This window comes from Phascolarctos cinereus, unplaced genomic scaffold (assembly GCF_003287225.1).
Source record: "Phascolarctos cinereus isolate Bilbo 61053 unplaced genomic scaffold, phaCin_HiC Scaffold_726;HRSCAF=1367, whole genome shotgun sequence".
Classification (NCBI taxonomy): Eukaryota; Metazoa; Chordata; class Mammalia; order Diprotodontia; family Phascolarctidae; genus Phascolarctos; species Phascolarctos cinereus.
The window spans coordinates 18,753,095-18,759,588 of NW_027556098.1; the positions used below are offsets into that span (position 1 = coordinate 18,753,095).

At 34.7% G+C, this 6,494-nt stretch overlaps 1 pseudogene; it reads left to right on the forward strand.

Moving 5' to 3' along the window:
• The first annotated feature begins 6,137 nt into the window (after positions 1-6,137).
• Positions 6,138-6,234, forward strand: LOC144454611 (U6 spliceosomal RNA; annotated as a pseudogene).
• Positions 6,235-6,494: the final 260 nt, after the last annotated feature.

The window sequence follows — 6,494 nt, forward strand, 5'->3', positions numbered from 1 at the left end:
CACTCAATTGAATATAGAAATCTATCTTACCCTATAGGAAGTAGGAGGGGAAAAGGCAGAGAAAATGGAAGGGAAGGGATGAATAGAAGTAGGGCAGATTGAGGGAGGCAGTGGTCAGAAGCAAAACACTAGTGAGGAGGGAAAGGGAGAAAGGAGAGAGAAAAGCATAAAAATGGGGCAGGGAATTAGATGGAGAGAAAAACAGTTAGCAATCACAACTATGAATATGAATGAGATAAACTCTCCCATAAAATGGAAGATAAGGTCAAAATAAGTACACAATTTAGACATAAAAGATGATGCCACAAGCAAATTAGGAGAGCAAGGAATAGTTTACTTGTCAGATCTATGGAGAAGGGAAGAATTTATGACCAAACAAGAGATAGAGAACATTATGAAATTCAAAATGGATAATTTTGATTACATTAATTTTTTTTTAAAAGTCTTTGCACAAACAAAGCCAATGCAACCAAGATTAGAAGGGAAGCAGAAAGCTGGGAAACAATTTTACAGCCAGTGTCTCTAATAAAGGTCATTTCTAAAATATACAGAGAATTGAGTCAAATTTATAAGAATACAAGTCATTCCCCAACTGATAGTCAAAAGATATAAACAGGCAGTTTTCAGATGAAGAAATTAAAGCTATCTATAGTTAAAGAAAAAAATACTTTAAATAACCATTGATTAAAGAAATTCAAATTAAAATAACTTTGAGGTATCATATCACAAGTATCAGACTGGCTAACATGACAAAACAAGAAAATGATAAATGTTGTAGAATTTGTGGAAAAATTGAAACATTAATACATTGTTGGTGGAGTTGTGAACTGATCCAACCATTCTGGAGAGCAATTTGGAACTATGCTCAAAGGGCAACCAAACTGTGCATACCTTTTGATCTAGCAATAGTACTACTAGATCTGTATCCCAAAGAGATCATAAAAGGGGAAAAGGACTCACACGTTAAAACATATTTATAGTAGCTCTTTTTGTGGTGGCAAAGAATTGGAAACTGAGGAGATGCCCATCAATTGGGGAATGGCTGAACAAGTTGTGATATATGAATGTAATGGAATACTATTGTTTCATAAGAAATGATGAGCAGGCAGATGTGATAAAAGCCTGGAAAGATTTATATGAACTGATGTTGAGTGAGGTGAGCAGAACCAGGAGAACACTGTACACAGTAACAGCAACATTATGCAATGACCAACTTTGATAGACCCAGCTCTTCTCAGCAATGCAATAATCTAAGACAATTCAAAAAATTCATGATGTTAAAAGCTATCTGCATCCAGGAAAAGAACAATGAAGTCTGAATGAAGACTATAACACATTCTTTACTTTTTTGGTTTTTTTCTTTTTTGTGCTTTTCCCCTTTTGTTCTTATTCTTCTTTCACAACCCGACTAACGTTTTATATGATTGTGCATATGCCACCTGTATCAGATTGCATGTCATCTTGGGGAGCAGGGAAATTTAGAACTCAAAATGTTATAAAAGTGGGTGTTGAAAACTAAAAAGAAAGTAATAAAAAAAATTAAATTTTTTTTTAGCTATAAAGATGAACTTAACCTGCATATGTGTAAAATCCCCATAGTGGCTGTGAGCTGACCTATTCACACTATTCCTATACAGCCAGTTCAAGCCTTAATATTTAGGCATCATAATTTTTCTAGGCTAGAATATGTTTACCAGAAATATGTTATTTGTCTTGTAATGTTTTTCTTGTATGTTTAAGCTTGAAGATGGCATGGACTAATAGATACGTACGTACTGTAAGGATATGTATTAATCAACTATTGTGCCTGAGATTTCTAGTGTCTGCTCTTCACTGCTCTTCTTCCTGAAACTTTATACCCATTCTTCAGACTTGATGGAACTTTTCTCTTGATATGAACTGCCCTGATTAAATATATATATGTATGTATGTATGTATGTATGTTTGTATACATATAAACATGCATACGTATATATATACACATATACACATATTATACACACAAGTATATATATGCATGTGCGTATATATGTATATATTTATATATATACATATGTATATATATACTTGACACTCAACTGCACCATACCTCCACTCAGTATCTCTATGACCCCCAAGAACAAAACACTGTTTCCTGGCCACTGATTTCTGCATGCTTTGTCTCCTGGTGTCATGATATAAGTTAGTAAAAGGTAAAGATTTTCACATTATTATATTTGTATTCCCAGGATTTTGCACAATGCTTGGTATATGTTAGGTGTTTAATAAAACTTCCTCATTTATTTATTTATTATGTATCTTCTGTTTACTACTACAGTCATGATCTCAAAATCCTGTTTGATTTGTCACCAAAATGTCCAAAAAATTCTAAAATTTAAATAATAACCATCAAGTGAGCAAACATAAGAGTACATTTCAAAAACCAAAATGTGCTTATCAGAAGGAACTGAGGACCATAAAAAATACCAAATCACACATAGGCTCACAGAATCTTAATTCAATTACTAAGGAAAACAGGAACAAATTAACTTTTACTATTCCCAAACTCTGATGGATCTGATTTCATTACTGGGGTTGTTTGCTCCAGTAATATAGATTGAAACCCATTCTTTCCTGCCCATCATATGTGAGTCATGTCAATAGATTTCTATAAGTTTGCCACTAAATACATTGTGGGTGTTTCCTTAAAATTCTCTGCACATTACAAGGAAATCATTGGAGAACTTGGGCTATCTTATTTAAGAGTCCTAGTTGTGCTTGAAAGAGACATAGAAGTAAAATAAGAAGAATGAAGATGGGAAAATCAGCTAGGTTGGAACAAATATATAAAGAGGATATCCATGTTAGAAAGAAAAAAGAATTGTGAGGGCATTGATGGATTCAATAAACATTCATCATTGTATAAATACAATGCAATTTTAGCATGTAGTAGTGGACCTACTATCTCTCTAAGAGGATAGCCTAACTTGTTTAACTCTTATAGAATTTTGACCGTAAAGTATCCATGTGCCTTCTCAATAAAAGAAGTTTTTTTCTCATTATAGGGGCATGAGAAGAGGGAGGGGCTGGGATAGAATCTGAGCATATTGATCTTTCTTTATTCCTCAGGGTTACATTATATGAACATATCCTCTGCCTCTGTATCCTGCTTAGCATTGTAAGTTGAATTTACAAGCTGCTGAGCTCTGCATAATACTTACAAAACACTTTCATCATAAATCCTCATTTTGGAATGGGAAATATTGTCATTTTCCTTACTGGACACAGCTTATAGGCTATCTAAAATAAAATTAGAAAGTAAGTATATTTCATAGAAAAAAAAACAATACTCCAATATCAATAATCTATGAAAAAATAATTAATATCCTAAGCCTTCAAAAAAATCTGTCTATCTATCTATCTGTCTGTCTGTCTATGTATCTGTCTATCATCACATATAACGTGAGGAGAAACTGGCTCACTCGCTGCAGAGCCCTCGTCTTCTTAACCACATGCTAGAAACTTCATTAACTGTAAATTGACCAGGTTATTAGAGGTGCTTACAAATAATATAAATAGTACATCATATGGAAAAAGCCTAGGGCCAAAAGTATTTATCTCAGAATTTATTTCCTCCTGCCAGGTAAGATACTTGAACTACTTTTCCAAATGCTAAGCAAAGACCACCTTCCAGAGTAAAGAGAATAACTCTTTAAGACTCTTAAAGGCTGGAGGTGGTTATAATTCCATAGGGCATTATAATAATTTTGCTAATAATTTTACAAACCTTAATGATAAGAATTCTCTCTCCTTTGTTATATTCTGATTAGGTAGCTTTTACTCTAAGAAAGCACCTAAAAACATACTTTAAAATTTTTGATTTAACTTCTACCAGCTCAAGAAAACCTGCTAACTATGGCTGTAATTACTTCTGTTTACTGTTTGTCCAGACTTTGTAGCACAATTTTTATTAAAAACAACAATGGTGCAGGCTAAGCTAATAAAGAGAAATCAAATGAAGCTTAATAAGGCAGTCTGTTTCTTCTTAATATTCAACTCCAATATTTAAGGAGAGAGGAGAAAAAAAGAAAATTGAATGTAGGGCTCTCCTTATGTTAGGAGTGCTTAGAGATTTTGTTTATTGTGTTGAGGGTATCTGACATCTATGAGGTCGGCATCCTTATCATTCAGTTATTGTCCAACCAGTCGACTTACATGTCTTGAAGTTCTCTGCCCAACCTATGTGTTAAAGAACACTTGTTCTTTTGCCTGTCCCAAAGTGAGAAATTCTCCAGTGGTACCCCTTTCAAGGCCAGCATTCCATCCAACCATAAACATATCTGCTACCTACTCCAACTCCCATGCCTTTTGTGAGAAGTTTAGGGGGTCATAATTTAGAGATGGTTAGCTGCACGAATTCAATGTAATTCAGAAAGCACTCATTAAGTACTTGCACTGTGTCACTATTTCAGGCTCTGGGGATAGAAAACCAAACCAAAACAATCTCTAACATCAAAAAACTTACATTCTCTAGGAAGGAAATAGTACATTTAATACAAGGAAATTCATTAAAGTATTCAGAGTAAATTTAGGGGAGCAGCACACAGCTATAAGAATGACAAGTTTGCTAACAATAAAAAAGTAGTCCCAAAGGGCATCATGGAAGAATATGAAAGATTAGAGTTAAGGTATTAGAAATAAACAGCTGATATGAATGGAAATAAGAGAGCAGGGATTGGTGGACAAAGTATCTCACAACTTTGAATCAGATTCTGACCATATTCAGAGATCTGTATATTATCACAACTCTTAAAACAGTAAGGTGATATTGCCTCACAGGGTCTTGGGCCCTATTCTTGGGAGCAATGGACCACTCCTTATCTCACACACGATGGTGTGACTTGAGAGGGCAAAAACTTGTGTACTGCATACATCATATATACACATATGTGCATATATCATAGATGTACACATATACGATAAACACTGAGAAAATTAGTCAATACTAGATATAATAAAAATTGCACAATATATTCCTAAATCTATAAGATTATATTGGAAAGATTGTGGATGGTGCACAGGAGAGGGGAGAACCTTGACATAAATAAGGAAAAGTCTGAGTGATAGGTGGGAGTTTTGGTACAATAGCTTTAGGTTCTATATAAGGGAAAACAATTCTGAATAATTAACATTGTCTAAAAGTAAGATGTGTTGTATTGGGAGGAAATGAGTTTCCATCCCTTGAAGATCTTTGTAGAGACTCTTGTCACTGGGCTTATGAAGAAATCAGAATAGATGTCTTGCAAGGTCCCTTTAAGCTCTTAATCTAATGTTTTGTGGTCTCATGTTTTAATTCAATTTGAATCATTGTTATGTAATTGAACAAATGTCTTATAAAGTCCATTGAACATGGCACTGAGCTAGGTATTGGGTGGGAAGTTGGAAAGGAAAACCAATGCAGTCATTGCCCTTAGGTAATTTAAATATTAAAAGAGATGAGAGAAGTAAAAATGATACATGGTCAAATATGATCAGGAATAAGGAAGTGTCAAGGACGTCTCTAGACAAAGTTTTACAAATAATATGAAGATTTTTTAATTATTGTTTGTAACTTGTGAAGGATGCATGGAAAAAGTGGAACTTAAGCTGGTTCTTGAAAAAGGTAGGATGTATCTTAGCTTTGGGTAACAGTTTGAAGTGATGTAAGTGAAGAAGATCAAATAAGTGCTAGTATTCCAGTTTGTTTTCAGTGTCAGGTGTATAAAAAGAAGTATAATGAAATAAAAGAAGAAAGATGGGTTGAAGCCTTATTCATGAATTTCATAAATTATCTATAATGCTATGGGGCAGGCAATTATGAGCCGGTGAATGATTTAAAATTTGTGAATCACATGATCAGATCTGTAACTTAGGAGAATTATTTTGACTGCTTTATAAAAGATGCATTGAAGATTTTTGAGTCATGGATATCAGTTAGGTGACCATTGTAGTAGTTCAGGTGAGAGGTAATGGAAACTTGAAATAGGTAGCAGCTACATTTTGGAGGAAGAATTTAGATAATTTGGCAACAGAACTCATATGGCAGTTGAAGGTGAATGAAAGTTTAGGATTCCAGACCAGGTGAATAAGACGCTATGCCATCTAACAAAAAATAGAGCTTGCTTCTGAAGCACATGTATTAAAATTGGAATGAGAAGGCTAGCATGGCCCCTGCACAAGGATGACACCAAAATTCATGAAGGGTTCCATTTTTTCTGGGTGGTGATCCTGGAGTGAGGAGGAGCACTGGTGTGGTGGAGCTTGTGGTGGTGGTGAAGAGGGAATCCTCACAGTTCCAAGGCAGAAAAGTGTGCATGTGATAACTCATAGCTTTACCAGAGCACAGGCCAGGAAAGGAGTAAACACTACACCCTTGATCATACCATGGTGGAAGAATGGTAATTTTACAGGTCCCTAGAGATATCTCTGAAAGCAGCTGCACAAAACCCCCAAAGCTTGGGAAAGTACATTCTCCA